This window comes from Hyperolius riggenbachi, chromosome 3, assembly GCF_040937935.1.
Source record: "Hyperolius riggenbachi isolate aHypRig1 chromosome 3, aHypRig1.pri, whole genome shotgun sequence".
In the NCBI taxonomy this organism is placed as follows: Eukaryota; Metazoa; Chordata; class Amphibia; order Anura; family Hyperoliidae; genus Hyperolius; species Hyperolius riggenbachi.
Window position 1 is genome coordinate 241,031,463 of NC_090648.1, and position 27,499 is coordinate 241,058,961.

At 44.8% G+C, this 27,499-nt stretch overlaps 1 protein-coding gene across 1 annotated transcript in view; it reads right to left on the minus strand.

The window, feature by feature from the left end:
- LOC137563506 (carboxypeptidase A2-like) overlaps positions 1-18,231 on the minus strand; it is a 184,426-nt gene extending 166,195 nt beyond the window's left edge. The window contains exon 1 of the mRNA XM_068276040.1: positions 18,093-18,231. The gene's annotated coding sequence lies outside the window, so the exon portion shown is untranslated. The remainder of the gene's footprint in view (positions 1-18,092) is intronic.
- Positions 18,232-27,499: the final 9,268 nt, after the last annotated feature.

Sequence of the window (27,499 nt, forward strand, 5' to 3'; positions counted from 1 at the left end):
TCTTCACAGTTTATTTTCAACTTGGATTTTCCATAATGTTCATGTACGAGTTAAAACGTTTGTATTTAGTTTAAATTGCCATGTTGGTACTTTGCGATAGATAAGTGACTTTTGGGTTGCAGTTTGGACACTCGGCCTCCAAAAGGTTCGCCGCCACCACTGTCCTAGTCTAATGTCCCACCATTGCTTAATTCATGTAAATTTAGCTCCACCCGTGACCACACCCGCATTCTGGTCCTTGGCCACACCCATTTTTTGGCGCGGCGCGCTACGCGCGCCGCACAGCTTACCGCCCCTCCTTTTTGCCCCCCCCTGGAAAATTTTCTGCGGACGCCCATGTTTGTAGTGACTCCATCTTGAATGATTCTAGCGAGATCTGACTGTTTAGGCCCCTCAGATCCAGTACCGGGCGAAGTTCTCCGCTCTTTTTGGTCACAAAGAAGAGCGGGGAGTAGAACCCCGCGAATCTTTGTTGTTGTGGTACCTCTATGACCGCCTCCTTGTCCAGCAATTCGTTTATGTATTGAAGAAGTATCGCCCTGTGATTTTGTGTCTTGGGAATTTTTGTTTCCTGAAAATGGTCTAGTGGGGGCCCCTGCTTGAACGCCCATAAGTGTCCTCTCTGTACTGTGTCGACAACCCATTGATCGTTTATATGCTTCGCCCACACTTTGAAGTATATTGACAATCTTGCCCCCACCTTCTCTATGCGGGCGGGCGTAGTTTCAGAAAGATTTTGCATGTTGAGGACCTGAGGGGTTGGTTCTCTGTTTGTTATACTTTGAGATGGCTGTTTGGCCCCCCTGCCATTGTCTACGAAAATTGCGGCCAGTTCTATTGGTATAAAAATCTCTAGAACGTGATTGGAAGTTTGATCTGTTTGTCGTTGGGCGCTGTCTCCTAGGGCGGCGATCTTGAGGGAGCAATCCAGACCTACCTCCCGTGACTCTACTAATGGCCGAGTCTAGCTTGTTACCGAAAAGATTTTTCCCGTCGTACGGAATTTTACACCATGTTGATTTGGAATTAGGATCCGCCGACCATGGCTTAAGCCAAAGTGCCCTCTTTGTAGTTACGGAATGCAACATTGCCCGAGCGGAAGAACGCATAATATCAAAAGACGCTTCGCCAATAAAATCCGACGCCACCCGAAAATCCTCTAACAATACAATAAGCGATTTTTTGTCAAGGTCTGCCTGGATTGCTCCCTCCATATTGTCCGCCCAGGATCTCATAGCTCTGGCTACTGATGTTAACGCTATGGCCGGGCGGCAAGCCCCACCCACATCAGTATAAACCTTTCTTAAGTCTGCGTCCATTTTCCTTTCCATTCCGTCTTTAAAAGGTACTGAGTCTTCGGCGGGCAGTGTCATGTGTCTGGCCAGGCGGGCTACTGACGCATCTACTGTCGGTGGGTTATCTATCTGTGTTATCAGGTCCCCTTCTAGGGGGTATAACTTTGTAAATCTATTGTGTAAAGAAACTTTCCTCTCCATTTTAGACCATTCATCCTTGAATAAATCATTAACTTCTTGCATAATAGGGAATGTAGCTGTAGATATTTTGAGGTGAGGGTAGTAACTCTTGGATTTCCTGGGGGGTTCAGCCTGGTCCTCCCATTGTATGGCTTCCTTCACAGATCTAATAAAGGGGCTGATAAGGGCGAAGTCAAATCCAATGTCAATACCATCTTCCTCATGAAAATCCTCCATATTAGATGGGGAGTCCTCATCCTCATAACTAGCAGACGCCGGGGCGGAAGCTAATTGCTCTGACAGTGTCTGTTGTACTATTTCTTTTATTAGTATGGGCAAGTCGGGGCTGGGGGCTTGTTTTTCCTTAGGTAGGGTATAGAGGCAATCCGCACATACTAGTTTTCCCGGCAGCGGATAGTCTCCGCATGCCCAGCAATAAATTTTATGCTTATCTATGGATGCTTGTCTCTTCCTTGAGCTTCCACTAGAGGGAGAAGCTCCCCTTGATTCAGTAGATGCCCTATTAGAGCCAGAGGTTCCAAGGGCTTCTTTAGAAGTGTTGCCAGTCTGACGTCTAAGAAAAGAAACATATAAGCAGAATGTTTCAATTAATCCTTATCCCACTCTTTTCCCTACCTAATACTTACTATGCTAAAAAAGCTCTTACCCTTCAGTATTATGCTGGTCTGATGTGTGAGGATCCTCAGTTTCCATATTGGGAAATGAGAGATGCCTAAAACAATATACAGATATATATATATATATACATTTAGTATACAACAGTAAGTGGCTGTATGGTAGGCACGGTGCTAGTCATTGACACACCTGATCTCCTGGGAATGCAACTGCTTGGCTGAACAGCTCTCTAAGTCTCCGGCTGCACAAGAGAAAAGAATAGAACATTTCCGCTCTAGTCAGTGAGCCTTTGATCTTGTATCCACAAAAGTAAAAGAAGTTTGGGAGGGTTCCTCCGCTCCCCCTACCTTCTCAGCAGCGGCAATCTCCTTGCTGTCCAGCGACTCCATTTGCGCCTCTCCGTATTTTTATATGTGCTGCCGGCGTCTTCCTGGAGGTAGGGCGCATGCGCATGACGTCATGACGCTGAGCGTGACGTGCTGTCGTCCGTGGAGCGCATCGTATCGCGGAAGTGCTTCCTGGTATGCGCACTGGTTGTATGGGAGATCCCAACAGTGTAAGCGATGGACAATACACCCGAAGGGGGCACGGAGCGCCAATCTGCCGGCAAGAAAAGCCATCTGCGCATTGTATATGCGGCCAGTATGCGCCACCCCCACAGACCAGCAGAAGGGGGGACTCTCACTAGGACTCCCATTTAGAGGTCTCGAAAGTGAGAGCTTCACTCAGGAGAGGGGTAGAACCTGAGTGGAAGCCATGAAGACACAGCTAGGTAAGAGCAAAAGAAAAAAGAAAAAAAAAAGAAAAAATCCTGCATCTTCTTTAAATTTGTTCCTGAGGGAGTTTAGGACAGGTGAAAAAAAGCACCGAGCTGGCGGCCATCTTTAAATTTATAGTTACATGTCCTGAGGGGGTTAGAGGGGCGGGGCTAACCCGTGGTATGCTGACGTGGATTTGTATAGGAAAGCACATTGGTATTATGAACGGCACTTCTGCCTTGCAGAGCCTGTATCCCAGGTTTAGTCCTGGCATAGGAAACCACCTGCATGGAATTTCAATCTTCTGCCCATATTTGCATAAGTTAAATCCTGCATCCCAAAAACTTTTTAAATAACTTTCTTAAATTCAACAGCAAAAAAAAAGAAAGAAAAAAAAGGATAAATTACTGTGTAGGCAAAACACAGAACATTTATATTCCTCTTTTCTCCTGCCAGACTCAAAGAGCATAAGAGCTGCAGCCACTTGGGGCACACTCCATAGGCGACCAGGATCATTAGGAAACCTTGTCAAAATACTCCTTACTGTTCTACACACAGGCTTGAGCCAAGATTTGATCCCTGGTCAAATGTTCAAATGCAAAACAACAACAACAACAACAAATAACATTTGTAAAGCGCTTTTCTCCCGTGGGACTCAAAGCGCATAAGCATGGCTCCGACCATCGTGGTACAGAGGAAGAATTTTATAAATCTGGAAATGCCAGGCTAAACAGGTGGCTTTTCAGTCTGGATTTGAATAGCTCCAGGGATGGTGCTGTCTTTACTGGGTGTGGTAGGGAGTTCCAAAGAGTAGGGGCAGCATGACAGAAGGCTCTGTCTCCAGATTTTTTGAGGTGCACTCTGGGAGTGACCAAGTTTATAGAACTTGCTGATCTGAGGTTGTGAGAGGTGTGGTGCAGCTTCAGCAAGTCCTTCATGTATCCAGGGCCCAGATTGTGCAGGGATTTGAATGTCAGCAGTCCAATCTTGAAGAGTATTCTCCATTCTACTGGTAGCCAGTGCAGTGAGCGAAGGATCGGTGTAATGTGACAGTGGCAAGGCTGGTTTGTTAGCAATCTGGCAGCAGCATTCTGCACTAATTGCAGGCGACGCAGGTCTTTTTTGGGGAGGCCAGCATAAAGGGCATTGCAGTAGTCCAGCCGTGATGTGATGAAGGCGTGGACTAGGGTTTGAAGATCCTCTGGGGGAATCAGATGTTTAATCTTTGCAATGTTCTTCAGATGAAAGAAGGAAGATTTAACTACAGATGAAATTTGGTTTCTGAAACTCAATTCCCCATCGATTAGTACGCCAAGGCTGCGCACAAGGTTGGAGCTGTTTATGTCTGAATTCCCAATCCTGATTGGTGTTGCTTTAGGATAGAGCTGTTTTGATGGCGAGCACTGGCTTTGGACAAACAAGACCTCAGTTTTGTCAGCATTCAGTTTCAACCAGTTATCATTCATCCATGCCTGAAGCTCAGCTAAGCAAGAGTTTATTTTTGGGGTAGGGTCTGTTCCACCAGGTTTGAAGGACAGGTATAGCTGTGTGTCATCGGCGTAGCAGTGGTACGTCAGGCCATGTCGTTGGATAAGTGTACCGAGTGGCAACATGTAGATTGCAAACAGCAGAGGGGATAGGATTGATCCTTGTGGCACTCCGAATTGTAGAGGTGCAGGTTTGGACATTATAGGTCCTAGGGATACTCTCTGTGTTCTGTCAGTCAGGAATGATCTGAACCACTGGAGGACTGATCCACTGATGCCACAGTACTCCTGCAGTCTGTTAAGCAGGATTTCATGGTCAACTGTATCAAAAGCAGCTGAGAGATCCAACAGGATTAGGATGGAGCATTCCCCTCTGTCCCTTGCCATGAGCAGATCGTTGCAGACTTGGATGAGGGCTGTTTCACAGCTTTGGTGTTTCTTAAAGACAGATTGTAGAGGGTCCAGGATGTTGTTTACTGACAGCCTGGTTTCAAGTTGCAGATAGACAGCCTTTTCAATAACTTTACCTAAGAAGGGGAGGTTGGAGACAGGTCTGTAGATGCTCATAGCATCTGGATCCATGGAAGGTTTTTTAAGAAGGGGCTTTCCCAGTACTCTATCCAAATCAGCCACCGTGTAGTCGGGACTTGGCTTTGTGCTCCTCTGAGGGACACTAAAGCCTGGGAAACACTTTCCAGTATGATTGATCAATGACTGACTAATTTTACCACATCCGTGTGGCATGAGGGTTTACCTACACAATCTCTTCACAGTATTCAATATCTATTTCCCATCATACAAGACAGTGTAATGGTTAAGGGCTCTGCCTCCGACACAGGCAACCTAGGTTCACATCTCAGTTCTTCCTGTTTAATAAGCCAGCACCTATTCAGTAGGAGACCTTGGGCAAGACTTTCTAACATGGCTAATGTGTATCCTAGTGGGTGCAGCTCTAGTGCTTTGAGGCCCCATTCACACTATAAATCGCTAAACACTAAGGAAAACGCTGAGCTTTTTTCTGGCGTTTTCCTCCATAGGTTTTTCAGCATTTTGTCACTGTATGAGATAGCCTTTTTCAGCGTTTTTCAGCGATTTGCGTTTAGCTCTCCCGTACAGGAAATGGCCGCTAGACAGGAAACAGAGGTGTTGTATGGGTAATCTGCTCTGTCTTGTGGGTAATCTGCAATATTTACTGAGTAAAAGCGCTGAGGATTATGAACAGCCCAGCGTTTTTGGGGCAATTTTGATGCACTCCTATCTTTAACATTGAAGCGGTAATTGCTCAGAATGACTCGGAAATGGTGAAGGCTACAAGTTTGCGTTTCAGCTAATCACTGAAAAACCCAAAATGCTTAAATGAGAACAGCCACATAGACTTAACATTGCACAAGCACTTTTCCAAACGCTAGCAATGTACAGCGATGCAGAAATCGCCTGAAAAGTGCTCTAGTGTGAATGGGCCCTCAGTTTGTCAGGAAAAGTGCAATGAAAAATTTTGTGTAAGCTACTTTATTGCTGCATGAAGGTAGTACAATTGGTCAGTTATTGGCCAATCATAATTGAAAGTGTGTTCCCTGCTCAAGGTTAATGTCCTGTTGATTTTAGGCAAATTTAGGCAGCTTGCAATCTCACCATACAAATGCAACAGCAAATTATTTACATTGGCCTCCTTCCAAAATATATGTACGGTGGAGTAGTGGTTAGTGCTCTTGCCTTGCAACGCTGGGTTCCCGGTTCCAATCCCAGCCAGGTCAACCTCTGCAAGGAGTTTGTATATTCTCCCTGTGTCTTTGAGGGTTTCCTCCAGGTACTCTCGTTTCCTACCACATCCCAAAACATACAGATAAGTTATTTGGCTTCCCCCTAAAATTGGCCCTAGACTACGATACATACAATACACACATAGACATAGGACTATAGTAGGGATTAGATTGTGAGCCCCTCAGAGCGACAGTTAAGTGACAAGACAATATACTCTGTGGAAGATGTCGGCGCTATATAAATACTAATAAAATTGACATTTTATTTACATTGACTTCCAACCATCAGCATCTTATTGATCAATCCATTTAATATGCAAAATGAATTTTAAAGGGACTCCGAGCAGTGCAGAAACTATGGAAAGATGCATATCATTTTAAAGCTCTCTTTCTCCTCTTTCCAATGATATATAAACCGCCGCCCTACGCCTTTTAGTTTTCGCTATTTTCGCGATTGAAATTGCCGCGGCCGCAATTTCAATCGCGAAAATAGAGAAAACTAAAAGGCGTAGGGTGACGATTTAGGTGTCGCCAGAAAGAGGAGAAAGAGAGCTTTAAAATGATATCCATCTTTCCATAGTTACATTGTATTACACAGGGCGACTTTTTCCTAAAGTCAGCAGCTCCATTCTGCTGAATGCAGCTGCTGACACTGGGGAAAGTGTCGTCCTGTGTAATACAATGTAACTATGGAAAGATGGATATCATTTTAAAGCTCTCTTTCTCCTCTTTCTGACGGCACCTAAATCGTCGCCCTACGCCTTTTAGTTTTCTCTATTTTCGCGATTGAAATTGCAGCCGCGGCAATTTCAATCGCGAAAATAGCGAAAACTAAAAGGCGTAGGGCGGCGGTTTATATATCATTGGAAAGAGGAGAAAGAGAGCTTTAAAATGATATGCATATTTCTATAGTTTCTGCACTGCTCGGAGTCCCTTTAATTCAATGATCATTACAAATAATAAAAAATGCACCAAAAATGCCTGAAAACAGCAAATGCATCCAAAACACAAAAAAAACCCGAAAAAAAATAATCATGCAGAAAATGCATGGTTTTCTGCACTGCCTAGTGTGATCTCTGTCTGCCCTGGATAGTGTAATGGTTAAGTGCTCTGCCTCTGATATAGGCAACCTGGGTTCAAATCTCAGCTCTTCCTGTTCAGACAACACATTTCCCACTACACAAGTATTTCTGCCTAAAGTGGAACGCTCTAGCAGTCTCAGATTCCTGGAGGCAGTGGAACAGGGACAGCTGACATTTAGTTCATTTTTCAGCAATTTGCGTTTAGCTCTCCCGTACAGGAAATGGCCGCTAGACAGGAAACAGAGGTGTTTTATGGGTAATCTGCTCTGTCTTGTGGGTAATCTGCAATATTTACTGAGTAAAAGCGCTGGAAAAGCGCTGAGGATTATGAACAGCTCAGCGTTTTTGGGGCAATTTTGATGTGCTCCTATCTTTAAAGGGACACTTAAGTCAAACAAAAAAAATGAGTTTTACTCACCTGGGGCTTCCAATAGCCCCCTGCAGCTGTCCGGTACCCTCGCCGTCTCCCTCCGATCCTCCTGGCCCAGCCGGCAGCCACTTCCTGTTTCGGTGACAGGAGCTGACAGGCTGGGGACGCGAGTGATTCTTCGTGTTCCCAGACACATTAGCACCCTCTATGCTGCTATGTGGTATATGATATATGCTATAGCAGCAAAGAGGGTGATAATGTGTCTGGGAACGCGAAGAATCACTCGCGTCCCCAGCCTGTCAGCTCCTGTCACCGAAACAGGAAGTGGCTGCTGGCGGGGCCAGGAGGATCGGAGGGAGATGGCGAGGGCACCGGACAGCTTCAGGGGGCTATTGGAAGTTCTAGGTGAGTAAAACTCATTTTTTTTGTTTAACTTAAGTGTCCCTTTAACATTGAAGCGGTAATTGCTCAGAATCATTCGGAAATGGTGAAGGCTACAAGTTTGCGTTTCAGCTAATCACTGAAAAACACAAAATGCTTAAATGAGAACAGCCACATAGACTTAACATTCCACAAGCACTTTTCGAAACGCTAGCGATTTCCAGCAATGCAGAAATCGCCTGAAAAGTGCTCTAGTGTGAATGGGCCCTCTGTCTGTCAGGGGAAAGTGCAATGAAAAATTTTGTGTAAGCTACTTTATTGCTGCATGAAGGTAGTACAATTGGTCAGTTATTGGCCAATCATAATTGAAAGTGTGTACCCTGCTCAAGGTTAATGTCCTGTTGATTTTAGGCAAATTTAGGCAGCTTGCAATCTCACCATACAAATGCAACAGCAAATTATTTACATTGGCCTCCTTCCAAAATATATGTACGGTGGAGTAGTGGTTAGTGCTCTCGCCTTGCAACGCTGGGACCCCGGTTCCAACCCCAGCCAGGTCAACCTCTGCAAGGAGTTTGTATGTTCTCCCCATGTCTGTGTGGGGTTCCGCTGGGTACTCCGGTTTCCTCCCACATCCCAAAAACATACAGATAAGTTAATTGGCTTCCCCCTAAAATTGACCCTAGACTACAATACATACACTACACAATACATACATAGACATAGAACTATAGTAGGGATTCAATTGTGAGCCCCTCAGAGGGACAGTTAAGTGACAAGACAATATACTCTGTACAGCGCTGTGGAAGATGACGGCGCTATATAAATAATAATAAAATTACCATTATATTTACATTGACTTACAATTATCAGCATCTTATTGATCAATCCATTTAATATGCTAAATGAATTTTAATTCAATGATTATTACAAATAATAAAAAATGCACCAAAAATGCCTGCAAACAGCAAATGCATCCAAAACACAAAAAAACAGAAAGAAAAAAAAACCTGTGACAGAAAATGCATGGTTTTCTGCACTGCCTAGTGTGTTCTGTGTCTGCCCTGGATAGTGTAATGGTTAAGCGCTCTGCCTCTGATATAGGCAACATGGGTTCAAATCTCAGCTCTTCCTGTTCAGACAGCACATTTCCCACTACACAAGTATTTCTGCCTAAAGTGGAACGCTCTAGCAGTCTCAGATTCCTGGAGTCAGTGGAACAGGGACAGCTGAATTTCTATTTGTTTTTCAGTGATTTGCGTTTACTTCTCCCATAAAGGGAAATGGCTGCTAGTCAGGAAACAGAGGTGTTTCAAACCCAGATCACCTATTTTAGATGCTGAGCCCTTAAAGGGAAATTGTAACAAGAGGGATATAGAGGTAGCCATATATATATTTCCAATTAAACAATACAAGTTGCCTGGCAGCCTTGCTGGTTTATTTGGGCACAGTAGTGTCTGAAACAATAATGTCAGAAACATCTGATCTGCTGCATGAGTTTTCAGGATCTATGGCAGAGGATCAGCAGGATAGCCAGATAACTGGTATTGTTTAAAAGGAAATAAATATGACAGCCTCCACATCCTTCTCGTTATCCAGCCCAGGCTGGGAGCACACTGCACTGTGTGTTTTGCAAAAATGTTTTCAAATTTGGCTGCATTTTTTATGCATTAACGTTTTTATTATGAATTTTTTGCTGCATTTGGCATTTGCATTTTTTTTATTCTTTGCAATAATCAGTAAAGTAAAATACATTAGCATATTAAAAAACAAAACAAAAAAAAACACACATATACAAACACATTATGTGGATTGTTCATGCACATTTTAAAACTGTACAGCAAGTTTTTCGTTTTCACAAACCCATTATGTAAAATGCACATGTATGCAATTTTACATGCAGCCCATAGACTTGTATTAGCATCACAACCACATTTTCCACAACACAAACATTTCTGTCTGGTGTGTTCCTAGCATCAGGCCCCTGGAGTCAGCCAGGGAGGAGTCAGGTGGGTTCCCTGACAGCTTAGCCCATGTCCAGGTTTTCCACCTGTGGATGATAACACACAGGCGTTCTAATTAGGCCAGCAGGTCAGAGAGATGCTTCTGTGTTCACTTTGTGACTTGGAGGCTGAAAAGGAAGGAGCTCTGTATTTACTGCTGTCAACTCCTGTAAGTTGTTTAATTCCTGGTGACTTTATTGTGTTGTATTGGCCAGACAGTGCTAGAAGGTGAGGTAGCTAGAAGCCACACAGCTGACATTTACTTCCTGTTTGGTTTATTGTTTTTGCCAAAATTACAAATAAAATGCAGACTGTGGCCTGATGAGATATCTCCAGCTGTCTTGTGTCCCTGTGTCTCCCACACTGTCTGCTGGCAACAGCTCAGTGTATATATATATATATATATATATATATATATATATATATATATATATACACACACCGTACATTTGGCCATTCCTTGGAGAGAGGTTCTAGCCATTCTATTTAAATCTCAGTGGTGTAGCAATAGGGTGTGCAGAGGTAGCGACCGCATCGGCGCCCTTGGGCCAGAGGGGCCCCAAAGGGTCCACCCTCTATCACAGTATTAGCTTTCTATTGGTCCTGTGCTGGTAATAATTACTTCTATAGATGGTTTTAATACTATTAATCATTAATACACTGTTCCCCATCCCCTTCTTGCACCTCTGACACTGTAGTTGCCATTGGCAGGTTTTGGTGCGCCGTATCAATTGCTATGTATAGAGTGCTTGGGGGGGCCCCATGTAAAACTTGCATTGGGGCCCACAGCTCCTTAGCTACACCACTGTTAAATCTGTACTGTATGAATTATATACAAATCCTGTGTGCAGTAATTGTGTGCAATTTAAGTTTTTTAAGCTCTTAAGAGAACACCGCTAATTGTGTATAATGCTTTTTGTTCTTTTTTGTTAATAACATATTTCCTTTATAAAGTGCAGCTTAGATCAGCTCTCTGCTTTCTTTCTTTAAAGGACTACTGTAACAAGAGGTATATGGAGGCTGCAATATTTATTTTCTTTTAAACAATACCAGTTGCCTGACTATCCTGCTGATTCTCTGCCTCTAATACTCTTTGCCATAGACCTTGAACAAGCATGCAGCAGATCAAGTGTTTATGACATTGTTAGATCTGACAAGACTATATGCATGCTTGTTTGGTGTGATTCAGACAATACTGCAGCCCAGTGTTGCCAACTCATCCCTTTACTTACTGACACATCTAAGTTATACAGGTTCTGGGGCTAGTTGCACATAATCAGTGCCTTAACTGCATCTACCTAGCCACAAAACCTGTATAATTCATGTGTCAGTAATTAAAGGGATGAGTTGGCAACACTGCTGCAGCCAAATAGACCAGCAGGACTGCCAGGCAACTGGTATTATTTAAAAGGAAATAAATATTGCAGCCTCCATATACTGGTTCCTCTTGCTTCAGGTTCCCTTTAGGGGCTTGATTCACAAAGCGGTGCTAACTGTTAGCATGCTTGTGAAAAGCCACTTATCACACCAAAAGATCATTTTTGCACGGTAATTCACACTCGCACGCAAAGTCCCGCTTGCAAAACTTTGCGCGTGGTGTGCATGAAGCGTCGCATCGTGGTGCAATGAAAACCAAAAAGTCGCATCCTGTGCGACTTTGTGTGCAATCTGATTTTAAAAAAATGGTGCTAACCTACTTAGCACCCTGGCTAGCATGCCCAGTCTTTAGGCGTGCTAAGTAGGTTAGCACTGCTCTGTGAATCAAGCCCTAAGTATTTAATGTTTTTTTTTTTTTTTTTTTTTCTCTTTATAAGTTTGCTTTAAATGCCACTATGACTTTTACTAAATGCAGCATCTTTGTAGACCCTTCTTTTTCAAATTAAAGGAAAATCTTTGAAATCTGAGGGCATTGCGTATATATATATATATATATATATATATATATATATATATATATATATATATATATATATATATATATATATATATATATATATATATATATATATATATATATATATATATATATATATATATATATATATATATATATATATATATATATATATATATACTTATCCGTTAGCCGGGCGCATCCGGCAGGTGGCGCTGTTGTAGCGAATTTCATTCATGCTTAGTTAACGTAGTGCTGTGTGAATGGAAGCACCGCAGGTGGCGCTAATTACATTGATACGGCACATAACAATAACGGTGTTAATGGGAACTAATATGTATTTCAAGTGGCCGGAACTGTTACTTAATGCAATTAAAATGAAGGCGGCGGCAATTTAACAGATGAAGCCGCCGCCTTCGTCTGTTCTTCGTCTTCTTCTCCCACTTTGCCCTCCTCTGGCTTCTATACAATGCTGGCAGCCTGCGGGGACATGCGTCTCCCCCCAGAGTCGTTCGTCGCGGAAGGGAATCCTGTTTGTTTTCTTGCGACGAACGACTCTGGGGGGAGACGCATGTCCCCGCAGGCTGCCAGCATTGTATAGAAGCCAGAGGAGGGCAAAGGGAGAGAAGAAGACGAAGAACAGACGAAGGCGGCGGCTTCATCTGTTACATTGCCGCCGCCTTTATTTTAATTGCATTAAGTAACAGTTCCGGCCACTTGAAATACATATTAGTTCCCATTAACACCGTTATTGTTATGTGCCGTATCAATGTAATTAGCGCCACCTGCGGCGCTTCCATTCACACAGCACTACGTTAACTAAGCATGAATGAAATTCGCTACAACAGCGCCACCTGCCGGATGCGCCCGGCTAACGGATAAGTACTGTATGTATGTATGTATGTATGTATGTATGTATGTATGTATATGTTAAAGGACCACTATCACTAAAAAAGGAGGAAGTTAAAATCTGACAGAACTGACAGGTTTTGGCCCAGTCCATCTCCTCATAGGGGATTCTCAGGGTTTTCTTTGTTTTCAACAGCATTTCCAGAACAGCAGTTTAACTGCCAAAATAGTAAGATACCAGCCACCCTCTCTACTCGCACACTATTTTGTAAGGTAGACTTTGCAACTGCTGATCAGGAAATGCTGTTGAAAACCCTGATAATCCCCCATGAGGAGATGGGACTGTCCCAAAAACCTGTCAGTTCTGTCAGATTTTTACTGCCTACTTTTTTCATAATAGTGATCCTTTAAGGGCCCTTTTCCATTTGTGGAATGATGCAAGTGCGGCTACCTAGCCGCATTGCATCATTCCTACTGGCATCCGCGTCACTTCGGCATCTCCCGATGTGAAAGTGTATGAAGGGAACGGCGGGCAGAAGTGCCTGTGCAAGAATCTGCAGCATGCATGCTGCAGATTCTCGGATCACACAATGAGCTTGATTCACTAAACCGTGATAACTCATATCATGTCCGTTTTGTGCGCATTTTTGTGTTTGCGCGCAATTGCAAATTATTGAGCGCAATCACAAATTATCGTGTGCAATCGGGAATTTTCTGGCAAAAGGATATCCGTTTTGCATGAAAATCCGCACTTGCGCACGATAATTCGCAATCGCATGCAAACGCAAAAATGCACACAAAAACGGCCATGATATGAGTTATCACGGATAAGTGAATCAAGCCCAATGCATGCAGTGGGAACTGTTCCATTGCTGTGCATTGGGATCAGGAAGGACACTCGCGATGCAATGCAGCTATGTAGCCGCATCGCACCACACAGCCATATTAAGACCACACAGGGCCCCAAGCAGAGCAATACATTTAGGACCCCCCTCCTCAGCCACCCTGTTGAAAGGATGTCCCCCAGTATAGGTGACCAGATGTCCCTGCAGTATAGTTAGTCAGATGTCCCCCTACTATAGGTAGTAGCCAGATGTCCCCCCAGAATAGATAGTGAGACTCAGTAAAGGTAGCCAGATGTTCCCCCAGTATAGGTAGCCAAGTGACTACCCCCCCCCCCACTATAGGTAGCCATATGACCCCTCAGTATATATAGCCAGCTGTCACCCCCCCCCCAGTATAGGTAGCCAGATGACCCCCGCCCTTTACAGGTAGCCAGGTGTCCCCCACCCAGGCAGACCGCTATTTCCACAGTATAGGTAGCCAGATAACCCCTCAGTATGGATAGCCAGACGACCCCCCCCCCCCCCCCCCCCAGTAGAGGTAACCAGATCCACATTTCTCCAAAACAGTGTCTCACAGTTGGGTCACATGATAAGAAACCGTAGCTGTCGCCATGGAGAACAGACACTAAAGGTCTGTACACACGCCTGATTTCTTCAAACTACGGGTTGTCAGACCCACCCGTGTGGCGTCCGTTCTGGTGCCAAGCGAATCTGTCAAAACCAGCCTTATCAGCCTGCCGACGGACTGTACACACGGGAAAAACTGTTGTCAGAACGGTCGCCCCGCCGGCAGGTCTGACGACCCGTAGTTTGAAGAAATCAGTCATGTGTATGCACCTTAAGAAGCACTGAGGAGAATCTGCACCAAAAGATGCGGCACAGGAACCTGGAGAGGTAATAGACACTTTACTCCTCTCTGCTCACACTCTGCGAATTGCACCTTTTTTGCTGCTGGGTAATGCCAGAACGTGTCAAACTATCAAGATTCATGTCTGAGCATGCTGTGGCCACACCCGGGTATAACTCGGGTGATAAAACTAAGGCAAATTAGCTCAGCAATGACAAGAATCAATGGTAAATATCACAAACAGAACTCTAGACTGGGAGCACGCTTGTCTGTGTTTTCTGCTCAGGAAAACTGAGAACCAATGTAAATCAATAGCGGGCCAGTGCACACTTCCTATCCAGAAAAAAAACCTGACAGCAGTGAAGCAAAGTGTAGATTTTCTAAATTAAATAAGCTACTGTGAAAAAAATGCCTGCGTTTTTCCCACATACAGACACACATGGTGTGTAAAAAACACATGCAGAAAAGTGCGCACAGAACATTGACAGACAAGTGTGCTCCCAACCAAAGCCTTTTAACAGAGCAGTTTGTCTAAAAATGATGATGCTATCATGGAAAAAAAGTTAACTACAGATGTACCTGTATCCTTCCTGGCTAGCAAGCTGCTTCTGAAAGCTGTACAGAGATCGCACAGAAACATTAGTCATTCCAGCCCCCAGCCTGTATCTGACAGCTTTACAAGCATAGACCATGGGGGAGGATGCAGGAGGGAGAGAAACACTGTCTGTATGTATCTTATCTGTGTTACGGAGAGCATTCCTGCAGACTTTCTTTTTAACGGACCAGAAAGAGTTACATAAACAGGGGCAATAAATCTTTTATTGGGGCGGCGGGGCCCCTGACCTTTCAACTATATCAAAGCAACTGCCTCTGTTGCCTGGTGGATAATCCGGCTCTGGCACCACATATAATGGAAACGTGCCCTGTTAAGTTTGTCAATGCAAGAAATAACAGTCAGACTGTCTGCTTTGTTTCCAGGGACACAACTGATTAGCAGCTGCAGCTATTGCCCATTAATGGTACATGCAGAGACAGAATGGTACATGCAGAGACAGAAATCTGTCACATCTAGGAATATTCCTTGACATGCTGGCCCTTTCTACATTCATTGGTGAAAACAAGACTATGTTGTATGGACCCAAGTCCCTAGCCACTGTCCCTAATCATAGCACCTGGTTGCTATGACTCAGTGACAGACACAGGGTTGATCATACCATGCAGCTGCACAAGGTCTGAGTGACCTCTGGGGCTTATATAGCTGTTAGAACCTATTCTATATCACCTTGCTTCGACACCATTAACTTCTTACAGTTGCGTAACTCTCACCACAGCAAACAGGAGATAGACTTTTCTCAGACTTCTTCAAAGTTTACGGAGTTTATTCAGGAAACAGAAATACAGATAGATACAGTTTATCATATCCTAGCCACGCCAATCTTCATGTTGCGTTACAAGCTTCTTGATTAGACTTCCTGCTGAAGTCAATCAGGTACCTTCTTCCTAACTACGTTACACTAGACTACCTATGTACAGCATACATTATATCAGATTACATATAGAATGGAAATACTTAGGGGTTCCAGTCAGCCTTTAGATCTAGTGGGAAAGTCAGAAGCATAGTGAGCTCTGAGCGCCCACCTAGGTTTTTAATACCGACTAGGGAAGAGTTAAACGTGACATCATATTCGCCATCCCATAGACCCGACTATTGGATGAGCCTCATCGTGGTGTCATAATACCCACCTACTCGATTAATATTTAATGTCACCTTTCCTTTACTTACTGGAATGTGGATATTTAGTAAATATGGCTGATGTTTATTGTTCCAGTGGCGTACAAGCTGAGGTCAGTGAGACCTGCGGCCTTGTCCATAGAACAGCTTCTTGGTATGTTCTAGTCCTGCTGACAGAACTGCAGATTTTCTCTCTAAGAGAAAATCCCTTAAACGGCAGGTCTGCCCCTCAAGCCTTTTTGACTAACTCAGTCCAAATAACTGAGGCCTACTTAAATTATAACAAGCTGCACCACAATTTCTTTCCAGTCCATATAATTTGTTTTTCTCCCTTCACAGATGGGAGGACAAGCTTCAAGAGGAAGCACATGGCACACATAGATATTGGGCTCTTACTATGTGATGTACAGCCAGGAAGGTGGAGTAGAAAAGACTTGGGGGGGGGGGGGGGGGGGTAGGGGGAGGGGGGAGTGGCTTGTGTAGGAGGCAGGGATTGAGAAACATGTTGCAGGAATAACCTGGAGCGGTGAGAATGTTCCCACGCACACCATGCACACGTCTTTTTACTAAAACACCCCACCCACATTGCCAAATCATGCCACCGTCATTAAGTGAATCAACCAGGAGCATTGCTAGGATCCTAAAAGATCCAGGGCACTCCAGCTGAAAAATGGGTGTGGCAAAATATTGGATGAAGCTCCTCTCTCTCCATTAATTCATAAAAAGCAGCATATCACATAACTAGGCAGAGTTACCTGGCTTCTTTGCTGGCTGGTCTAGACTCTAGCTTTCTACCGAGCAGGCTGGCCTGCTGCAGCTTGTCTCACAGTTTCCCCATAACATTTCCTGACCTAGCGGAACCCCCCTTCCATGCTCCCACAGGCCTCGCATTGAAGCACCATCATGCCTATCATGCTCATGCCCAGCATGACCCCATAAAGGTACCACAGCACCCAGCATGCCCCCATAAAGGCACTACAGCGCCCAGCATGCCCCCGTAGAGGCACTACAGCGCCCAGCATGCCCCCATAGAGGCACTACAGCACCCAGCATGCCCCCATAGAGGCACTACAGCACCCAGCATGCCCCCATAGAGGCACTACAGCACCCAGCATGCCCCCATAGAGGCACTACAGCACCCAGCATGCCCCCATAGAGGCACCCAGCATACCAGACGTGGACTGGCCCATGGGGATGGTGAGGAGTTTCCCCTCAGGCTGCTTGCCCCCTCACATAACCAGGGCTGGTGAGGCAGCACTTGCCATTACAGCTCCCAGCCCAGCTGAGCTCGACAAGGAAAAGAGGAAGTCGAGCAGAGGACTGAAAGATGAGGAGGTTCAGTATTACCGTATACTGTGCGTGTCTGTCTCTCTGCGTGTGTAAGAGCTGGTTCACACTCGAGTGCTTTGCTGATCACTGCTAATAATGTATTCCTGTATTCTCGCTGCAGCATTTGCAATTTGCATAAATCGCATGCAGCATTTTGGGGGTGATTGGGTTGTGATTCTCATTCTGTTGAACAGAGATCAAAATGCAAATTGTGGCAACAACGTGACACAATGGTAATTGCAATTTGCATCCTGAGTGTGAACTGGCCCTAAGTGTGTGTGATATGTATCCAGTAGATGATCGATCAACAGTATAATCAATCAGAAACAATCAGTCATGCCCATTAGCAGCCTAAAACCCGCTGAACAATTCGATCATATTGTTGGGATCAATCAATTTTTCCAATTGATCACATCAATTTGGTCGAACTAATTACCTGGTTTTTGGCTTTTAGTGGGCACGACCAATCATTTTCATGATCAGTCGTCTGCTTGATTGTATTGTTAATGGCCAGCTTTACAGGGGTACTACAGGAAAAAACTGTAAAATGTAAAATATGTGCAAACATATACAAATAAGTACTTTTTTTTTTCCAGAGTAAAATGAGCCATAAATTACTTTTCTCCTATATTGCTGTCACTTACAGTAGGTAGTAGAAATCTGACAGAAGTGACAGGTTTTGGACTAGTCCATCTCTCCATAGGGGATTCTCAGCAAGGCTTTTATTCTGTAAAAAAAATATTCCCTGAAAAGGATTTACACAATGATGCTGCCCAGCTTCCCTGCTCGCTACACAGTTTTTTGGCAGTTGGACAGAGCAACTGCCATTCACTAAGTGCTTTTGAAAATAAATATATCCCTGAGAATCCCCACAGTGTTCCCTAACCCTGTCCTCAAAGCACACCAACAGTGCATGTTTTAGTGGAAATCCACAGAAGTATTTGATCAGCTCTGCTGAGACACTAATTACCTCACCTGTGAATGTTTGTGGTTTCCTGCAAAACATGTACTGTTTGTGGGCCTTCAGGACAGGGTTGGGGAACTATGCCCTATAAAAAGTCCAAAACCTGTCACTTCTGTCAGATTTCTACTACCTACTGTGACAGCAACATGAGAGAAACGTAATTTATGGCTCATTTTACTCTAGAAAAAATGTACTTCTTATTTGTATATGTTTTGCACATATTTTAAATTTGACAGTTTTTTTGCTGTAGTGCCCCTTTAAGGTGCCCATTAACAATACAATCCCACAAGTTCAAATGCTATGATCAATCGAGAAAGAACAGTTGGACTCACTAACAGAAGAAAAAAACGCTAACCAATCCAATCAGATTAATGAAATTGATCTGCTTTTTGGATCGATACCATCAATCTGATTGGATAGCAGTTTTCCATCCATTAGTGGGCCCATCCAATAATTTCTAATCAATCAAAACAATTGGAGTTATATTAACCACTTGATGACCCACCCTTTACCCCCCCCCCCTTAAGGACCAGCGCTGTTTTGAGTGATCTGTGCTGGGTGGGCTGTGCAGCCCCCAGCACAGATCAGGTTGCAGGCAGAGAGATCAGATTGCCCCCCTTTTTTTCCCCCTATGGGGATGATGTGCAGGGGGGGGGTCTGATCTCTCCTGCCTGCCTGGGTGTTGCGGGGGGGGGCACCTCAAAGCCCCCCTCCGCGGCGAAATCCTCCCTCTCCTACCTGCCCCCCCCCGGCGATCGAGGCTGCACAGGACGCTATCCGTCCTGTGCAGCCAGTGACGGGACGTCCCCTGTCACATGGCGGCGATCCCCGGCCGCTGATTGGCCGGGGATCGCCGATCTGCCTTACGGCGCTGCTGCGCAGCAGCGCCGTACAATGTAAACAAAGCGGATTATTTCCGCTTGTGTTTACATTTAGCCTGCGAGCCGCCATCGGCGGCCCGCAGGCTATTCACGGAGCCCCCCGCCGTGATTTGACAGGAAGCAGCCGCTCGCGCGAGCGGCTGCTTCCTAATTAATCAGCCTGCAGCTGGCGACGCTTCCTGCAGCTGCCACTTTGCCGACGCACGGTATAAGCGTGCGGTCGGCAAGTGGTTAATATTCTCCGTTGTGTGCCTCCATGTTGTGGGCAAACTGCAAAAGGAATAGGGGTGTAAAATGGACACCAGAGATAGCTGTAAGTAGAATATTGGTCATTTACTAACATTATTCTGTGTAATTCCGATAGTAGAATATCAGTAATCTTTACCAATATACTTCTATAACCTAACCTTACTCTAACATGATCCTTCCCACTCCAGTGCTTAACCATAATAGACTCCATCTGACAATGTCTAAGCCTAACCCTAAGACTCCCGCCAATGCACACCGTGATGCCTAACCCTATCTGCTGGGATAATATGGGTGCCGCTACAGGCGGCGATTACAGGTTATTTGGTCAACTGTGATGCCCGATAAAACAGGTGCCCAACACAAGAAAAATGTGGGTTGGGGCTGTCGTGAAAGGGCCTCTAGGTTTTGTCCCCCCCCCCCCCCTAGGGCCCAGTCTCCCCCTGCAGCATACCCCCATTGATGCACCACAGGTCCATGCATGCCCCCATAGAGGCTCCACAGCTCTATAGGGATGTGCTGGGAGCTGTGGTGCCTCTATGGCAACATCATGGGAGCTGTTGAGCCTCAATAGCAGCATGCTGAGAGCTGTGGTGCATCGATTGGTGGCATGCTGGGTGCTGTGGTACCCTGCTGGGTGCTGTGGTGCCTCTGTGGGACATACTGGGTGTTGTGGTGACATACTGGAAGCTGTGGTGCCTGGTGCCTCCATAGGGCACGTGCGTCGTGTGCCCTCCGCCAGCAGAGTAGCACAGCGGGTAGAACTACTCATCGCCTCCATCCACTTTCCAAGTCCGGAGACATCGTCTGTAGCTGGCATCTCCCCCTAGCATCTGAGAATCAGACACTAGGAGATCTACCATCTGGTTCGTTCTCAGACACTAGGGGGAGAAGCCGGGAAGAGAATCTGGAGACCAAGCAGTCTGAGGTGGGTAAACCGCCCGCTGGATGACTCTGGCCCTCTGAAAAATTACAAGGAGAGCAAGTGGTCAGACTCAGAGCATGCGCTGCTTCTTTTTCCTCTGTGCGACTGGCTGCATTCAGAGCCACAAACTGGGGACAGGGCAGTGCAATGGAGAGAAGCACATCCAAAACAGAGAACAGAAGGAAGTTAAAGGATCAGAAACTACACACACTGGCATAGATGTAATGCTCAAGTGTGCTTTAACAGTGACAATTTAGCACTTTTGCCAAGACAAGGAAGGACAGATCTTAAAGTGAGTTAGCAAGAATTTATTTATTTTTTGTTTTTTACAATAACATTTATTGGCTAACTGAAAATAAAAACAGTGAGTCTTTGGCTAATGAGCCTTCTTCAGACTTTGTATACATTTGTAGACATTGTAAACTAACAAGATGTAAAAACACACAGCTATATATACATTCTGCATTAGAAAGAGATACATAGTTTATTTGCAAATATAAATAAATGTAATACAATTGTCATCCTGTTTCACTGATGGTTAACACAGTATAATGCTCTTTTAAAATTAGTGCGGAAAGAGAAGCACAGAGAATGCTGCTGTCATTCCCTACACAGCGCTGGTTCTCTCATGAAACAAGGTGAAACACTTGCATAAGGCGCAGCAGAGATTACAGGGGCAACAGGTTTGTACTGTGTGTTTACACTAACAGCATTCAGTCAGTAGGAGGAGAACAGAGAGGAGAACAAGGTGAAGGTGTCACCAATGGGGAAAAGCAGCTTGTTGTGCTGTGAGGAGGAGTCTGTTTAATTTGACTTGCACAGCAGAAGGGAGGATGTGGCACTGCTGTCCTGAGGAGTAATAGAGTAGCTGAGGATGAGCATTTTGTCACAGACTCACAGCCAGCCAGTGTGCTATTGAGCTGCAGCATGTCATGTGAGAACATTAAATGAAGCAGAGTAAATTATCAGGTATCACAATTATCACAAGTTTTCCTCAGGCAGCACAAAATCTATAACCGGCCCTGTCCCTTTGGGGCTAGCAACACTCCTGGAACCAACCCCAATATGATTATGATAGATTTGTACCACATTTCGTTTGCTAGGCAAGTCATCTTTCACATAAGTAAAAATGATTATTTTACAGCTCTGTATGTCTGTGTTTTTAAAGCTTGCCATGTCTGTGGTATATAACCTTGAGTTCAGGTGACTTCTCCATTGTCTTGGTGCAAAATATGTGCTTTTCTCTGTAGCAGTCACTTCCTCTGATGTACCCAGGTTTTCATTTCCTCACATCCTAAAGTACGGTATGTATTTTTCTCTCCCTCGAAATGTCATAAAAAGGCATATATCAGCAGTTTTATGCTGCTTTTCAAAGAAAAAAACACATACTTCTCACTGTGCAGATGGTGTGTGTGTAAGAGAACCAAATATATAGTGTCATTTATTTCATCTGTTGATGAAGCCTCACTTCCCCCCCTGTTTAATTCTACCTTTTCTTAAGCTTACATGTTTTCTTGTGTCTCTCATTGACTTATTTCTGAGTGGAGATGAATGCTAAATGTATGTGTATCACATTTGGTAGTTTCTATAGTTACAGCAGTTAGCAAAGCCTTTTTTGCTTCTCTGACAGCTTAAAGGATTACTGAATCCATCAGACTTTACAGCAAGTTGAGGGGTATTCAGATTTTGTATGCCACTCATAAAATGTTTTTAGTTGCAAATGGCTCATGCACAGAGTAAGACAAAGCTGTCTGTTACTGTCATTCTGTATGCTTTTCAAACATCTACGTGTTAAAATATATCTTTGATACTTGTAAGTGCTGTCATATGCAATGAAACAGTAAAGTGTCGTTTTTTTATTTATTTTTTTACTATGCTAGGAGAAAAATTGTTTCAGGTTTACTATGCTAGGATAAACATTGTTCTAGGGATCCTTGAAGGGATATAAATCTCACCTGAGCAATATAAATTATGTTGAGGGGTAGTTACTGTTGGTAAAAAAACCAATTACATAACATACAAAAGGATTGCTCCAGAGACATGCCCTGCAAATTAATACCTAAACCCTTTAAAGAGTGGTCGTAATCAAGAATTGAACTTCATCCCAATCAGTAGCTGATACCCCCTTTCCCATGAGAAGTATTTTTCTTTTTACAAACTGATCATCGGGGGTCTCTGTATGGCTTATATTTTGGTGAAACCACTCCCACAGTGTGATGTCAGGGCCATGGTTCTGACATCACACGGTGGGAGCCTTGTTGCACTGTGGCAAATAACAGCTGCTTACAACGGTTTCCAACTGCCAAAAAAACAAGCCGCATCTCATCACACTGAAATCACCTGCCAGCAGTAAAAATGTCAACATGTGATAAATGTCAGAAATTTCAGAATGTTAATCGGGCAGAGGAAATATTTTACAATGTACAAACGCTGACTAAATCCTTTATACATAATTATTGTAAAAATTAAGCACTTTTTTATTACATTATTTTTCACTAGAGTTTCCCTATTGGTACCTTATGTCCCTTCAAAGTCTTGACCCGGCTGCGTTCTACATACCCACCGCCTAATACTACACTACCATCCAACTCCATCCATCCCAGAACCAAACAGCTAAACCACATATTAATTTTTTTTTTATGATGTAACTGCTGACCGACACTCTTGCTGCACTCTCTTATCACTAAGAAATTATACTCAACACACCAGGCCTTTATTTGGAGTGATACTTTATTGTCGGCCACAGCTAAACACACATCAGTATAATAAAACTTTATAAAACATGAACAGAAACAAATTGCATCAAAATATTACTGCAAAACATTCAATAACATCCCCAATGTTCTTCATCCCCTCCTGCTATCTTGGTGGCAACCGAGGAGCCCGCCAAAACTTCCCACAACAATTCAAGCATGAAACCAGACCCCTGGCCGCGCAGCCTGATCCGGGGGTCCCCTGGGCTAACATGCCAACTCGTGCCAACCAACGATGTAAGTAACCATACCACCAATCCACTTTGCATATACATGTGCAAACCCCATTTTCCACTTTGACCCCTCGGTTCCGTTGTTTGCCTCCTCTAGTAGCAGAAGGGGACTGCCTCCACTGCAAGCCAGCAGTGATACCTCACTGAAGGTGCGCACGCCACAACGCATACGCCAATTCAATCTGCTCTTGGAGCACCAAATTGAAGATATCGACCCCGATATCATTCAGATGAACCCCGTCCGAGCGGAAATACATGGCCCTCCGTTCCAAACTCACATGACGAGTCACCAAGTCCCCCTGCTTCAACACAAATCTTGTCATTTCCCCATTGACTTTGATCCTAGACCTCTCCATGGCTTGATGGCTACAAGCATGTCGCCAATCAAACCTGGGAATCATTTCTGACCAGATAATACGCACTTTGGGGACCTGTTCCCGTTTGGCCAGGATATCCCTCTTCATGGACTTAATCAAGCCCCTCATGGGACACTGACCCATATCGTTGCCCCCAGCATGCACAACCAGCACATCCAGCCCCGGACTGGCACATCCAGCCATGGTTTCGCAACAAGCTGTCCCTGAAACTGAGACCAAAAAATCCTTACACTGCAGCCCCCTAATCCCATGCCAAAAAACCTATACATTGGCCACATCCAAACCCAACTGTCGGCCAGATCTCCTTAGCTCCACCCTCTTTGCTGCTCAAAAGATGTAGGAGTGGCCCATGATCCATACCACGCACCTTTCAGCACCTGCAAAGGAAATCAAACAAGCACACTTAAAAAACTGACATGACCACAACAACCCAAGCAAGTAACATAAGTAAAAGAAACCTTCCACTTTTTTTTTTTTTTATATATATTTTTTTTTTTTTTAACCATCTCCTCTGACATCCCCAAACGTGCCACTTTCATAGCTGCCCCAATCCTCAGAGTGAGATGCGTACTCCTTGCTACTCACCTCCTTTCGGTCTAGACATTTCCTCATGACTGCCACAAACTGGAAACGAGACAATACAGTCATATCCGCATGTAGCAACAGGCAACCCTCTACAGCCGTGCGCCTAGCCATGTATTCCTTCCAAAGCTTTAAAGGGCAAATGCTGCCCCCGTTAAGCAGGTACGGTACAACACCAGCTGGGCACCCTTACCTAACTGATCTGTTTTTGATTTGCCTATCCTAATAGCGCATCCCCTTATTCCCATACAGCGTCCCGCTCCAAAATGCCCCATGTGCTTGGCCACCGTTGATCTACCGCCTTATGACTCAACCCCCCCCCCCCCCCCTCCTTCGTGAAATCCTTTTTGTCTACAGTAGCTGTAGACACCCCTTCTTCCATCCAGTGGCCCAACAAGCATATATGAATAGACCCCCCCAAAGACAGGAGAAAAAAGAAGCGGAATTCCGGGCACCTTCCGTCCAGACTCTTTATTTGCAGTGGTATTAAAATAGATGACTTGTAGTTGGCACATCCATATTGTGGATCATCAAGTGGTGGTGAGATGGAGGTGGGGGGGTGCCGGGCACCAGATGGAGCTTGCGACGACCGTCTCACTAGACGCTTGGTCACGCTGCGCTCCAATACAGAGGCAGAAATGCAATATCTTATTTTCTCCCATCGTCCTCCAGGACGGCTGCTGCTGAGACATTGCATGTCTCCGGTCACTCTGGAAACACCTGAAATTAAATTAAAAATGTAAATGGAAGTGTGAGCCCATAAAGGAGCTCCTCCCTCCTCATTCACCAGTTTTTTTGCTGTTTCCCATTCGTACTGGTCGCCTGAATAGATAGGGAATTTGTTATTTTATTGATACAGGATTTTGGCCTGGGGCACCTGTATTTTAGAATAGGTAGGTTGCCTTATGGTGGTCGGGGTCAAGAGCGGGAGGTTCCGGCCCTCTCAGGAGGTGGAATTGTAACAGTTACCTGGTCTCCTGTGTCCCTAGGGGAAGCCGCCATAGCCGCCTAAATGTCTGGTGTTCGGGGAGCGTGCAGCTGGAGGTGAATCTGGCCGGCTCACATCACGCGCACGGACTGTGCGTGTGACGTCACTTCCACTTCCGGTATCTGGTGGAAGGCAGGCGGCGGCGCCGAAAACCAGGAAGTGCGGCTATACAAGCCGCGCTTCAGCGCACGAGGAACGCCGCTCACGCTGCATCATGGAGAAGATGCAGTCCTCCAAGGCAGCAGATGAGAATGCCCCGGCGGCCATTCCGGTGGATACAGGCAAAAGTCTGCGGGTATGTAGGAAAGCACAGCTTTCTGTTTCTCCCCATTATACTGTTTGTTAGGGATCTAATAGGCTGTTTTCTTTGTCCGTTTTTTGTTTTTCAGAAAGCAAAGGAAAAGCAGAAGATTAGATGTAGGGTCTGTAATGCTAGGCTTCAGGATGGGGCTACTAGAAACATATGCAGAGATTGCCACTTAAAATCAAAACAGCCTTCGGTCCCTGAGGGGGAGGGATCCCAAGCTGCAAGGGCTTTATTAGACCTTATGCAAACAGTTAAGGAGGAAATTTCTAACACTTTTATGGCTTTCAGATCTGCTTTGTCTGTAACTCAGGATCAAAGTCAGATTCCGGGACAGGATTCTCAACCCCCTGCAATAGCCGTGGAGGGTTCTAGGCAGGGTGGTGTATCCGATCAGTCTTCAGTTATTCAAGACTCATCAGGTCAGCAGTCAGCAACGCCTCAAAATTTACCTATATCTCCCCTAGGAGGATCTTCTGGGGATTCTGGTGATGAGGGTGAGGCTTTAGATTCAGACAGATCAGACAATTCGAAAGCTGTAAGATTGTCGCGTTATCTGTTTTCGGCTGAGGACACAGATGAAATATTAAAAGCTATATATGACTCTGAACAGATAAAGCCTGATTTGCCGGTAACTTCTGTTACAGACGATATATACAAGGGTTTAGTTGTTCAGACTATGAAGGTCTTTCCCATACATGACTCAATCAAGGAACTCATAAAGTCCCAGTGGAGAGATCCGGAAAAGCGGTTTTTTGTGCCTAGATCTTTTAAAAGAAGATTCCCCTTTAAGGAGGAAGAGGAATCTCCTTGGACTAAGTGTCCAAAATTGGATGCTGCCCTGGCGCAGTATTCTAAGAACTCTGACTTATCTTTCGAGGACGCGGGATCCTTAAAAGATCCCATGGACAGAAAGGCAGAAGCCTTACTAAAACGCGCATGGGATGCGGTGTCTTTTTCGTTCAAGCCAGCGATTGCTTCCATCTTCTTGGCTAGAAATTTAGTTAAATGGATCGACGGGTTGCAGAGCCATCTAGTTGCAGGTACTCCGCATGAAAAAATACTTGAATCTTTACCAGTTATTTCCAAGTCGGTGGCGTTTTTGGCAGATGCAGCCTCAGAGAGCGTAAGAGCTTCTGCTAAGGCTGCGGCTCTTGTCAACTCCTCCAGACGAGCTGTTTGGTTAAACGCTTGGGAGGGAGATTCAGCGTCTAAACATAACTTGTGTTCTATGCAGTTCCAGGGCGAGTTGTTATTTGGGAAAGACCTCGATACAGTTTTAGAAAGATCTTCAGATAAAGGAAAGAAATTTCCGGACAAAAGGAAGAGAATACCTAAAAAACCCTTTACTAATAAAAGAATCCCGCCGCGCCCGGAGGCTTCTGGAGGGGGGTTTTAGTCCAAAAGGTGGACTTATAATGCAGGCAGGGGCAGGGGTTCATTTCTGTTCAACAAACCGCAGGCCCCTCCCAATAAGCAGTCAAAATGACTATCAGGCAGTAGGGGGGAGGCTCAGTTTTTTTCTTCCAGCTTGGAGGAAAATAACCGAGAGCCCTTACATTCTGAATTTGGTTCAATCGGGCTACAAAATCGAGTTCAGTTCAGTTCCTCCTCCCAGCAGGCTAGTTACATAGTTACATAGTTATTTTGGTTGAAAAAAGACATACGTCCATCGAGTTCAACCAGTATAAAGTACAACACCAGCCCGCTCCCTCACATATCCCTGTTGATCCAGAGGAAGGCGAAAAAACCCTTACAAGGCATGGTCCAATTAGCCCCTAAAGGGAAAAATTCCTTC